The sequence below is a fragment of the Mauremys mutica genome, chromosome 2 (assembly GCF_020497125.1).
Source record: "Mauremys mutica isolate MM-2020 ecotype Southern chromosome 2, ASM2049712v1, whole genome shotgun sequence".
Taxonomy (NCBI): domain Eukaryota; kingdom Metazoa; phylum Chordata; order Testudines; family Geoemydidae; genus Mauremys; species Mauremys mutica.
The window spans coordinates 143,539,910-143,553,741 of record NC_059073.1 but is presented as its reverse complement, the minus strand read 5'-3'; the positions used below and the strand labels follow the sequence as shown (position 1 = coordinate 143,553,741).

General features: G+C 48.0%; 1 protein-coding gene across 1 annotated transcript in view; it reads left to right on the top strand.

Annotated features, from left to right (window-relative positions):
- Window positions 1-13,832, top strand: part of ADD2 (adducin 2) — a 112,962-nt gene that overhangs the window by 42,139 nt on the left and 56,991 nt on the right. The gene's annotated exons all lie outside the window — the stretch shown is intronic.

Below are 13,832 nucleotides of genomic sequence, written 5' to 3'. Positions count from 1 at the left end.
CAGTGAGGGCCGTTTCTTTGTTGTTCCAATGAGCTGGCCTGGAACGCAGGGAAGATCATTGCACAGCATTAGATTTCTTGAGCTTTCCATTCGGTGTCAATGGGGCTGGGACACACTTTGCATTTCTGAATTACAGTATAGTCAGCCTCAAGCATTCAAGAAATCAGGCTTATAAAATCGTGATTTATTTAAAGCAATAAATCTGGGCTTTTTTCATTTGCTTTCTGGTTTCAGAGCCTTTCAGTTGCACTCACTTAAAATTTTCAAGCCTTTCTCTGAAACCAGGAGCCCTAGAAACTTCTTTTTAAAATGAAAACTTGAGATTTTCATGTGATCTCTTGCTTCCAGGGCTGGGGCTTTAAGAAATCTGTCGTGAGAGTTGGCGACACTAAAACTAGCAATTGTTAGTTTATGCTTAAGCCTGGCAGAATTCAGTTTTTTATTTTTTGTAATTTTGGCAGATAATATCAAAGTTTAATTTGAAGCATTTTTTTTAATTTAAAGTTTTCACAGTTGCAGTAAATTATTGGGAGGTCAGGCAATAATTATATAATGACAACAGACATTGAGACTCAAAAAAGTTAAAGCTTTATCAGTATTAACACACAAATTATCAACATCACATGTCAAAATATACACAGTAAATGTCTTTTCAAACTCCCAGTTCTCAAGCAGCGTTTTTCTTACTTTTTGCCTATCTGTAAATTTTGATTATGATGGAAATAGTTTGTGTGCATCTGGTGAAACCTATGTGTACTGACATTTACCGGTAAGAATCTAATCCTTCCAAACCTATTTATGCTCTTATTTGGTCAACTGGTACATTAAGAACATAAGAAAGGCCATACTGGGTCAAATCAATGGTCCATCTAGCCCAGTATCCTGTCTCTAACCATGGCCAGTTTCAGGTGCTTCAGAGGAACAGAACGGGGCAATTATTGAATGATCCATCCTTTGTCATGCAGGTTTATATAGCAGCTGAATGAAAACCACTGCAAACTTGTCTATATTAGAAAAACTGCATTGATGTAACAGAATCAATTTGCAATTGAGCTAGTTATTCTGGTGCAAACTTATTGTAGATCCTGTTAAACCAGTTTGAGCCTCACAAATCGTTTTAGACTGAATCAGTAAATTTCCAAGTTGAACTATCCTGATTTTTTTAAAGTAATCTTTAAACTGGCTTAAGGGTGTTCACAGCAGGGGTTTGCACCAGAGTCTTGCAACCTGACCCATGACAAGTGTTGGACTTGGGTTGGGTCTGGAAACAACCCATGTCGGGTTGTCAGGGTTCGTTTCCCACTCTGAACTCTGGGGTACAGATGTGGGGACCCTCTAAGCTTATTTTTACCAGCTTAGGTTAAAAACTTTTCCAAGATACAAATTCCACCTTGTCCTTGAACAGTGTGCTGCCACCACCAAGTGATTTAGACAAAGAATCAGGGATAGGACCACTTGGAGTTCTAGTCCCCCAAAATATTTCCCCAAGCCCTACACCCCCTTTCCTGGGGAAGACTTGAGACTAATATCCTCACCAATTGGTACAGGTGAACACAGACCCAAACCTTTCAATCTTAAGAACAATGAAAAGCAATCAGGTTCTTAAAAGAAGAATTTATTTAAAGATAAAAGAATCACCTCTGTAAAATCAGGATAGAAGATAACTTTACAGGGTAACAAAAGATTCAAAACACAGAGGATTCCCCTCTAGGCAAAACTTTAAAGTTACAAAAAAAACCCCGAGGAATAAGCCTTCCTCTTAGCACATGGAAAATTCACAAGTTAAAACAAAAGACACTCTAACACATTTCCTTGCTATTACTTACTATTTCTGTAATATTAGAGGTATCATTTCAGTGGGAGCTGGATTACTTGCTTGGTCTCTCCCTTTTTTGCCAGAGAGAACACCCACACAGCACAAAACAAAGCCTCTCTCTCCTCCCCTCCCGCCCCGATTTGAAAGTATCTTCTTTCCCCATTGGTCCTTCTGGTCAGGTGCCAAGCAGGTTATCTGAGCTTCTTAACCTTTTACAGGTAAGGAGGGATTTTGTGCTACCCTTAGCTGTATGTTTATGACACGGGTCCTCTCTGATCACCCCCTCCCACCCATGGGGTCAGTGCAGCAGCAGCAGCTCCATGCCCCACTCCTGCTAGCCCTTGCCGCTATGCCAACCCCAAGGATAGGAGCAGCCAGAGACAGGGACACAACCCCATGCTCTGGGGGTCTGTAACAAATCCTCTGCCTGCCCCTCCTCCTGGGGCCCACTGGCTGCCCCAATAAAGCACAGAGAGGCTTCTCCTTCTGCAGCACCCGTGGCTTTATTTACCCATGTTCTCCCACCACCAGTGATAGACTATTTACAGAGCTTGCAGGCCTGACAATCTCCTCTCCTACACAGAGTCTGCCCTCAGCCTGGAGACTGACCTTCCCCTGGTCACTTCCCTGTCTTCTGGCTGCCAGCCAGCCTTTATAGCCCTGGAACCCTCAGGCCCACAGGTTCTAAAGGCCAGGCACCAGATTTCTCCCCAGCCCCAATCTATTTCCCCTGATGGGGGCTGGCTGAGCAGGGGCTAATTCGGTGCCTTTGTACCAGCACCCTGCTACAGGGTCCCTCAATCTCTGACTGCCAGAAGCGGGGACTGGATGCCCCCGGGCTGGATCACTCCATAAATTGCTCTGTTCTGTTCATTCCCTCTAGCGCCGGCTGCTGTCAGAAGACAGGATGCTGAGCTAGAGGGACCATTGTATGGCCATTCTTAGGCTCTTAGATTGCAGGAAAGTGGCACGAATAGATGGAAGTTCCCACCAGGCCTTGGTGGCGGCATTGACACAGGTTCGGGGGGAAGCATCCGGTTCAGGGTGGGTCGGTTCTGAAAACAACTCAACGCTCTCGGGTTGGATTGGCTGTGCTCAGCTTGGGTTTGGGTTGGCCTTTAAAATTCGGCCCGAGCAGACAGCTAGTTTGCTCCGGCGTAAATAGATCAACTTGGAAATGCATTCGGTTACGCTGGCACAACTTCAGAGCAGGCCACGGCCTGAGAACTTCCAAGTTAAAGTCCAATGAAAAAGCAAATAGGTAGAGGCTGACTCCTGCCCAAGGATTGTTGGGAGCTATTTAACTCATCGGGTGGACGGAGATAGCGTCCTGCCCAGGACGCCAGGATTTCTGCCAGTTTCCCATGTAACTGCACCAAGGTTTCCATAGCTAGGTTGAAAAAATGAGACAAGTGAAACAAGAGTAGTTTGGATGCAGGCCGGCCTGCTCAGAGCAAAGGGACATTGAGAATGCAGTGTGATTGATGTTCTGCTGAATTGTATTTATTGGTTCCCCTCTCCAGTTTGGGCATGCGGTTAATCCACTTTGAAACCTGGCTGTGCTAGCAGCAGCAGCTTCAGAATCGCCCGATGGTTCATGCCAGAAGAGCAATTTCCCTAGGGAGGTCAAGCAGAGGGCTGAGGTCCAAGATATTGTTAAGGTGATAGAGAAAGGAGTATAGACTGAATTATGGAGTCAGCTGCTGACCCAATAGAGCATGGGACACAGATCTAATAGTGCGGGCCAAATTCTCTGCCCCGGTTACAGCAACTTCAAAGGCATCTGCAGGAGTCTAACAAAGGCGGCATCTGGCGATGGGTGTTTACAAAATGTCACACCAGCCTTTTTCAGTCCACTGAGCCATGCAGTGCCTCCTGATTTGGTTCCCCTCCTCCCCCAGGTTATGTTTCGAAATCACTGCCGTAAAAACAGTGTTAAATATGCATTTGGGAGGTGCGTGTGGGCATTTCTGAATTTGCCTCTGCATTCAGTGAAGACTTGACACAGGTAACCCCCACATCCCAGAAGGTTACCATCCACTAGTCCATGGCACAGATAAGTTTTGCATGACAAAACCTACTCACACTGTCTGACATGCTGTTTAGAGGGAGCAATTGCCATCACTGCAAAGCAGCCTGGTTTAGCGGCGACAGCCATGTGACTCATGGTTCCAGCCTTTTGTGGGAACAGCCTTCATGAGCTTCTCCAGCAGTAGAGGATATCATGTGGCATTTATCCCATATTCACACCCTTCCCTAACCTGTGTCCTAGATGATACAGTCTCTGCAGGTGGCACTGTTTACTGGTCTCAAAGAACCGTGCATACCTAATAGCTCTAGAAATATTATTAATAACAGCAGTGCTTGGGAAACTCTGTCTAATAAGGGATGGAATTCAATTCTCTAAGATAGCATTCAATTGCTTTATCCAGGAGACCCTCCTGTATACACAGAAGGGGCCATTTGTTAACTTTTGAGTGATCTTCTTTGTCATCAGCACTTGTCTGATGAGTGAAGTCTAGGACTGTCAAGGATTTAAAATGGTGCTGTTTTTAATAATAACACTTAGCTTTTATATGGTGCTTTCCATCAGTAGATCTCAAAGTGCTTTACAAAGGGAGGTAAGTAACACAAGTTGGCAGGAGTTGGTGAATTTTCTTTCACTGGAGCCGCGGGACCGGCGACCGCCAGAGCGCCCCACGCGGCGTGCCGCCCTGCTTGGGGCGGCGCAATTCATAGAGCCGCCCCTGCCAACACCAACTAAATCACCCCAGCCAGGGCTTTGTCAAGCCTGATCTTAGAAACCTCTAAGGATGGAAATTCTACCACCTCCCTAGGGAACCCATTCCAGTGCTTCACCACCCTCCTAGTGAAATAGTGTTTCCTAATATACAACCTAAACCTCCCCCACTGCAACTTGAGACCATTACTCCTTGTTCTGTCATCTGGTACCACTGAGAACAGCCTAGATTCATCCTCTTTGGAACCCCCCTTTAGGTAGTTGAAGGCTGCTATCAAATCCCTCCCCTCATTCTTCTCTTCTGCAGACTAAACAATCCCAGTTCCCTCAGCCTCTCCTCCCAAGTCATGTGCCCCAGCCCCCTAATTATTTTTGTTGCCCTCCGCTGGGCTCTCTCCAATTTGTCCACATCCCTTCTGTAGTGGGGGGACCAAAACTGGACACAATACTCCAGGTGTGGCCTCACCAGTGCCGAATAGAGGGGAATAATCACTTCCCTTGATCCACTGGCAATGCTCCTACTAATACAGCCCAATATGCTGTTGGTCTTCTTGGCAACAAGAGCACACTGCTGACTCATATCCAGCTTCTTGTCCACTGTAATCCCCAGGTCCTTTTCTGCAGAACTGCTGCTTAGCCAGTTGGTTCCCAGTCTTCTCCCTTCATTGCCCTGTGCTGAAACCAAAGAGCTTCTCTGTAAGTTCTGCAAAGTGCATTTTTCCTGGGATGCAGGTATGTCTACAGTGTAATTAAAAACCCTCTGCTTGCTGTGGCTCAGTAGACGCTGGCCTGCAAGCCGTGGGCTAAGGGGCTGTTTAATTAAGGTAGAGTCGATTGTGTTTGGCCTGGAGCCCAGGCTTTGAAAGCCAGTGAGGGGGGAGCGTCTCAGAGTCCAGGCTACAGCCCAAGCCTGAACATTACACTGCTATTTTGACCCCGGCAACGCAAGTCCCAGACAGTTGAGCTGGGCTCTGAGACTCACGATTGTGGGTTTGTTTTTGCTGTATAGACATATCCGGAGTGATCAATGCTGTCCCTTTAAGAGAGCTCCCCTTTTCTCATGGGAGGAGTAGCTCTTTAGTCCATCACTGTCTGTATTCCACCCTCCCCCATCCTTAGATTGCTCTTCTTCTCTGTGTGTCTGTAAGAAAACATGACCCTTCCCCATCGGGCAGCTCTGCTCTCTCGAATCAGACACTCAGTATGATGTCTGCCTGCCAGCATTATTATTTTCCAAAGGACCATATGCCAGAGCAGTTTCATGCACAAAGACATCCTTGCAAAAGCAGACTGCTCCCAATGGGCAGTTTTTAATGCACTGCCCACAGACTTCCATGCAGCATCAAATGATTTCATTGTCTGACTGATGATTTGCCCCGCCTCTTGTATATTCATTTTAATTTAGCATGCATGGCAGCCTATTGATTTGCGTGACTTGACCCTGAACAGACTGTGACGATGGCCTCTTTGTGCATTCTGTTTTCTCACTGCAATGCACACGTGCTTCCCAGCTGCAAAACTTTGCTACTGCTGCTAATTTTGGGGGGCGAATGTGGTAGAAGCTGAGTGCTTGTGAAAGCAAGAAATTTGGCGAGGACAACTTAGCTACAGCCTGGAAAGAGCTTACGGTGTTCAGATACCACTGTGATGGGTGCTCTGTAGGTAGCTGGCCTGCACAGACTCCTATTCAAACTGCCCAGCAGACTTCTAGCAAGGCACCTGTGATAAATGAGAGGGTGGGGATCTCCCTTTTGTGGACACTCAGCCAGCCAATTAGCTATTGAATCCCAATTGGTGGTAGTTCTCTACTTGTTTTACCTGTAAAGGGTTAAAAAATCTCTCTGCATAAGTGAAAGGAAGGGAGTGGGCACCTGACTAAAAGAGCCAATGGAAAGGCTAGAACTTTTTAAAATTGCGGGGGAATTCCTTTTGTCTGTCTGTGTTGTTCTCCTGGAGAGAGGGGACAGAGCAGAGACAGGGCTGGGACTCTGCTGTAAAAAGCTTTTTGTCAGGTATGCAAATCATCAGATCATACCTAAAAGCTACTCATTTGAAACCCCAAATATGTAAGTAGATCAGAAAATGTCTAGAAAGACACGATTAGATTTATCTCTGCTTAGTTCTTATTGGCTTGTGGATTCCCAAATGCTTTTGTTTTGCTTGTAACCATTAAGCTGGACTTCAAGAAAATCATTCTTGATGCTTAATTATTATATTGGCTCCTTTTAAATCTAGGAATAGCCTACATTCCAGATGTATTTTCTTTCTTTTTGTTTTTAATAAAATATACCTTTTTTAAGAACAGGATTGGGTTTTTGTGTCCTAAGAGGTTTGTGCACATGTTGTTTCATTAGCTGGTGGCAACCACTGATTTCCTTTATTTTCTTTCTCAGCTCTTCCCGGGGAGGGGGGCGGAATGAAAGGGCTTGAAGGTACCCCACAGGGAGGAATTCCCAAGTGCGCCTTCCTGGGCTCCAAAAAGGGGATTTTTGCACTTGGGTGGAGGCAGCATTTACCCATTTAAGGTCAGAGAGAAGCTGTAACCTTGGGAGTTTAATACAAGCCTGCAGTGGCAAGTATTAATTTTTAGAATCCTTGCGGGCCCCCACCTTCTGCACCCGGAGTGCCAGAGTGGGAAATAAGCCTTGACAGCACCATAATCCTAACCTGCAAGGAGCCCTGTGGCTCTGACGTAGCACAGAAAGACATTTTCAAAAAGATGTTTGAAATGCTGTTTGTGACACTTTTGCTTGTGCCAGCGCGAGATTGCTCAAATCCCACACTTGCATGTGTCGTACTGATTGGTGTGTGATTATGTCTCCCTCTAGAGGTTCCCCGTGACTATAGCAGCCTGCTACTAATACAGAGCTAAGAGCTGCTCTTTCTGTCAAAGGGCATAGGTGCTGAAACTAGGGGTGCTGCAGCACCCCCTGGTTTGAAGTGGTTCCCATCACATACAGGGTTTACAGTTTGGTTCAATGGCTCTCAGCACCCCCACTATACAAATTGTTCCAGCCCCCCTGTCAAATGGTAGGGCCTTGTGCTTTAGTTGTGGAAAATCTCAGAGCCAAGTTAAAGGAATAATACCATTAGGTGGTGGTAGTAGTAGATCCTTATCCTTGTTTGTGGACAGGGCACGTAAAACACCCCAGGATTCCCCTAAGACTTTTGCTGCCATAAATTATATGGCTGTGTGTGTGTGAGAGAGATCATGTTGCGACCACAGCTAAAGGGGAGAGCGTTCTTGCTTAAGTTGCATCTGCATGCTTTTAGCAGAAGGTTCTCTTCTCCACTGCCAGTGCAGCAGCTACAGTACCTGACGCTGTATTCTTTGACCCCCAATGACTGTTGAATGTTTTGAAACCATTTTTGTCATGCAAAATGTCTTATTTTTTTTTCATCAAAATCCCCAAAATAACTTTTTTGGGGGGTGGGGGGGAGAGGAATCCTTCTCTTTTCTGATGTGAGGGAAGCCGAATAATTGAGGTAAAAAAGCTGGGGAAAGACAAACCGAGAAACCCTTGAATTTCATATTTCGCCAAAATGATGTAGTCAGGGGGGAATCCGTGCAAAGTTTTTGGGAAAATGTATTAGAAACATTCTTTTGAAATATTTTATGGAAAATACCATTTTCGACCAGCCCTGAGACACACGCATCACAGACATGCAAATGCTACCCTGCATGGTTCATGCACTATGGGATTAAATACCCCTTCTGTCAAATGGTCCTTGGCTGGGTCCTCCCCAGAAAGATTCCCGTGCTATTGATTGCAAAGGGCACCCATTTCAATGACAAACAGCAGGGTTAGCCTGACGAGAGCATACCACAAGGTGGGTGTGTGCAGCGACCCATACCTTATGATACGCACTTTGTCTTATTAAATCCAATATTTATCAAGTACGCAACCCCTTGCAGGAGAAGGCTATGTGGATAGGTGTAATTCTGCAACCGTGACTTTTCCACGTTAACATTGGATTGGAAAATAATTGCTGGATTGTGCTCTCGGTTGGAATCTATCCGCTTGTGGAAAATATTAGCTGAGCCCATGTGCCAGGGAAGATTTAATGGAATAAACATAAAGGTTCAGATCCTTGGTTGTGTTGTGCAAAGCCCGGCTCAGGAAGGGTGTACGACTGTGCTTCCCCAATCCTGGGGTGGCCATTCCCTGCTCCACTCTACGGGTGTAAATTAGAGCAGCCTTCAGTCTTCTCTAAAATATGCCAAGTGCTTTTTGGTCCCAATGGGCTGTAACATCAGCAGTGTATATGGAACACTTCGCCCCACTCCTCCAGCTGCAGCATTGATGGTTGTGTCATTTGAGTCACTGAGCTGGTTTCATGCCATCAGAGGATTCCCCTATGGAGGGGGCATCATCCTATGGCTGGCCATGCCCAATTTAGGGATGCTTGGCACTGAGAACCACAGCATAAGGCAGGATCTGAGCCAAGCAGTGAATACAGGGAGGCTCAGACTTAGAAAGGTTGCCAGCTAAATGTGCCAGGACAACGTGCCCGCGCAGCTGTTTCATACACGCAGCTTAGAGTATTTGCATGCACAGTTCTGCACCCCAATATCGGTTGTGCCTGGGCACAATACAGTCAAACCTCGCAATAAGACGCCCCGCCATAATGCGAAATCGCATATAATGCGATCACAGGTTGGCTCCCCTTTAAGGTATAATACAGTACGGTACTGTACCAATGGTCCCCAACACCATGGCAGGGGAGAGAAGCTGCAGCTGCACACCTGCTGGGGACAGAGAACTCCGGGGCTGCGGGCGCCGGTGCTCTCTGTCCCCGGCAGGCGCAGGGCCGCGGCTTCTCTCTCACTTCAAGAGGAGCCGCGGCTCCCCACCTGCCAGGGACAGAGAGCACCGGCGCCCGCAGCCCCAGAGTTCTCTGTCCCCGGCAGGCGGGGGGCCACAGCTCCTCTCCCCTGCTGGGCACTAGGCACCAGGGGCACCTCAATGCACCACTTTGGGGACCACTGAAAAACTGACTGGTTTGAAACCCCGCTATACCGCGACCCCGCATTTAGCACGATGGAATTTTTTGGACCCCAAAGGTCGCGGTATAGCGGGGTTTCACTGTACTCTGTTCTGCTTGCACAAACTCAGATGTGTGCAATCATTGGAAGTACAATTTCGGCCCCCACGGCTAAGGTTGCTTCAGTAGATGGCTGAGCCACCCAGGCTGCAGGAGAGGGGAGTGAAATTTCCATTGTGATGCATTGCCTCTGGTGCAGGTGTCCCACCACAAGCTATGACTTCCTTAGTGGTAGTTGTTAACACCTGCCCTACTGCAACCGGCTGATGCTCCATGGGAGAGATGGGCACCATGGAATCTGCCTCAAAAGCTCCCCAGTTATGCCACTATTAACACACGGAATGAAGCCTTCCCTTTCCTCCGCTCATCAGTTTAACCGTAGCCTTCGCGGTCTGCGATGGCCAAAGAGTGGAGCAAAATGTTGCTCAGGGCGATGTCAAGCTTCCTCTTCAGTGATTCGGGTTCAGCCAGAACAGCCCAAGATGGTGGCTGTGAAGTGAGCTGCCTTCCTTGTAATGCAACCGGAAACGCCGCCAGCCACTCTGTCATCTTTGAGCCCAAGGATATGTACCCATTTCTGGAATCAGGACATTGCATGGGGGCCTCTTGTATCTGGAATTCCGACGTACCCTGCAATCCATTTTTGGAATAACCTTGTAGCAGCTGCATCTGCAACAGTGTGTTCATAAGAACCACAAATAGCCTCTGCTAGGGCTGGTGCATGTAAAGCAACCAGTAGAGGAAAATTGGAGAAATAAGAAAACATGTATCTCCAAACTAAATCCTTGATCCAAAGACTCTTGCACGTTGGGGGTGCACTGATCTAGTTTGAGCCAGTCTCTAATCCAAACTCAACTGGCAAACAGTTTTCTATCGCTCCTTTTCAATTATTTCTAGATGAAACAGCTTTCCTTCTCGCAAACCCATTGCACCGTCTGCAAAACCTTGTCAGGAAACAGTGGAAGCCTCTTAAAACTATGCATAAAGGACACCAACTAATCGGCTATTGCCTCATATGTTCTGCCTGCAAAATTGCACATCTGTTTGCACTAGCAAAATGCCAGGTGATCTTGGTTTGCATGCAAAAATGGAAAGGACACAATTTTCAAGGTGCATTTTCCTAGGAGCAAAATTTGGGGCTGGCATGAGACCACCGTGACTCCATGCAGGTGATCTGGTAACATGAATGAACCCCTCAAGCATCTCAAGCCCTCCAGGGGATTACAACCTAGCCTCTGTTTGTCAGAGGGTGGAGCTGGATGGCAGGAGAGAGCTCACTTGATCATTACCTGTTAGGTTCACTCCCTCTGGGGCACCTGGCATTGGTCACTGTCGGCAGACAGGATACTGGGCTGGATGGACCTTTGGTCTGACCCAGTATGGCCGTTCTTATGTTCTTAACCTTCCATTCCTCACCAATAACTGCAATAGTGTTACAAACATTGGTGCCTTGTGTTAAAAATGTGTTCCCTGCAGTAGCAGCCTCTGACAGCTCCTGGTTCTGCCAGAGCCATCTAGGATCCAGAAAGATCCAACCCATTTGTTTTCCTGCTGTGGAAATCCTGTCCCTCAACCATCCAGCCACCATTGAGCAAATATTCCTTGGCCGCGTATTGGATGGACTGAGGATACAATATCAGATTGGCTGCTATGCTGGAGGCCGCTAAAGTCCCCCGCTATGGTTATCCACAGAATATGCATGGCTTGAGCCCCATGGCACTGCAAGCTTCTCCCATGCTACCCTGCCAATATTCCCGACTTCTAACCCCTGCAAGGGGGCAGTCCATTCTGCATGGCTCAACCCTCCGCTCAGACTACCTACTAGGGGAGCAATTGCAATTTTGGGGATGGGACCACTTATCCACTGGCAACTGCCCTGAAATGAACCCAAATCACCTCCAACAAGCCACCAAAACAGGAACTTGATGGCAATGCCTGTCAGCCGTGCCTCACAAGGGCCAAATTCTTTATGCCACTTGCATTTCAGGCATTGGGTTAAACTCAGAGCTGGCTGTTAGAGGTGCAGCTACAGTGGCTTGAATGGATTTTACTCCACATCTGAATTTGCACCACCGACGCAGTAATGCTGCGTTTACAGTGTGTAATGTGCTCTTTGGGGAAGGGATTGTCTCTCACTGTGTCTAGACCAGGGGTAGGCAAACTGCAGTCTGAGGGCCGCATCCGGCCCTTCAGACGTTTTCATCTGGCCCTCAAGCTCCTGCCAGGGAGCAGGATCCAGGGCTTGTCCTGCTCCGGCGCTCCAGCAGGGGAGCAGTGTCGAGGGCTTGCCCCGCTCCTGCAACCAGCTCCTACATGTAGGGGCAGCCAGAGGACTCTGCACGCTGCCCCTGCCCCAAGCACTGCCCCCGCAGTTCCCATTGGCCAGGAACCACGGCCAATGGGAGTTGCAGGGGCGATACCTGCAGATGGGGCGAAAGGGGGGACGTGCCGCTGCATCTGGGAGCTGCTTGAGGTAAGCGCTGCCTGGACCCTGCACCCCTGACCCCCCCCCCACGCCCCAACACCCTGCCCCAGTCCTGATCACCCTCCTGCCCTCTGAACCCCTCGGTCCCAGCCCGGAGCACCCTCCTGCATCCCCAACCCCTCATGCATAGCCCCACCCCAGAGCCTGCACCCCCAGCCGGAGCCCTCACCCCCTCCTACATCCCAATCTCCAATTTTGTGAGCATTGATGGCCCGCCATACAATTTTCATACGCAGATGTGGCCCTCAGGCCAAAACGTTTGCCCACCCCAGGTCCAACTCCACCAGAGAGGTCCTTTGGGGCCATCTGCCTGTCCCAAGTCAGGGTAAAGGAGGAGGGTTGGGCGTGGGGCTAGCAACTCCACCCTGTAAAAATCAGCTTGCTACAGAAACGCCAACAATAGAGTTAACAGAGACTTTTAGCCTAGAAAAAGAAGGGTCTTCAACTCGAAGATGCATGACGCTGGGTGGTGAAAGCCGCGAGGAAGCCACTAAGCCGATCACCCTTCTTGCAGCCAGGAGGATTACCATCGGCACATGGAACGTGAGGACCATGTACGAGTCAGGAAAGACGGCGCAGGTTGCAGCAGAGATGAGGAGCAACAACCTGACCCTACTAGGCATTAGCGAGACAAGATGGACGCAAGCTGGACAGAGACGACTGTTGACAGGAGAGCTGTTGCTGTATTCAGGACATGAAGAGAGCGACGCACACCACACACAGGGAGTAGGCTTCATGTTGTCCAAGCAGGCACAGAGAGCACTGATTGGTTGGGAGGCACATGGTCCCAGGATCATCACAGCATCCTTCAGAACTAAAATGAAGAGGATTAAGATGAATGTTGTTCAGTGCTACGCTCCAACCAATGACAGTGAAGAGGAGGACAAAGACTACTTTTACAACAGACTCCAGAAAATATTAGAGACTCTCCCAGACAAAGACATTACCATCCTTATGGGAGACTTTAATGCCAAAATTGGACCTGATAACACAGGATACGAACAAGTCATGGGGACCCATGCTCTGGGAGAGATGAGTGAGAATGGAGAGAGATTTGTGGATCTGTGTGCACTTAACAACCTGGTCATAGGAGGCAGCATCTTTCCTCACAAGCGGATCCACAAGAGTACCTGGGTATCGCCAGCAGGCATGACAGAAAACCAGATCGACCATGTCTGCATTAGCAAGAAGTTCAGAAGATCCTTGCAGGACGTTAGAGTTAGAAGAGGAGCAGACGTGGCGTCCGACCATCACTTAGTGGTGGCCAGATTGAAGCTGAAGCTGAAGAAGAACTGGATAGACGCGTCAGACAGAAGAGCGAAGTACAACGTCAACCTTCTGAAGGACCATAAGACCAAGGAAGATTTTGGATTGACGCTGAAGAATAAGTTTTCAGTACTGCAGGATCGGTCTGAGGAAGAGGAAGACAGTGTACTCAACAGATGGCAGAAAGTGAGAGACACACTTAGGTCAGCATGCCAGGAAGTGCTTGGAATTAAGAAACACCAGCAGAAAGAGTGGATCACAGCAGAGTCCTTGACAAAGATAGAAGACAGAAAGAAGAAGAAGACAGCAGTCAACAACAGCAGGACTAGAGCAGCAAAGGCCAAAGCTCAAAAAGAGTATGCTGAAGCCCACAGAGCAGTTAAGAGGAATATTAGGAAGGACAAGAGAGATTATGTGGATGGACTGGCAGCAGAAGCAGAGCAGGCAGCATACAGCGGTAACATGAAACAGCTGTACGA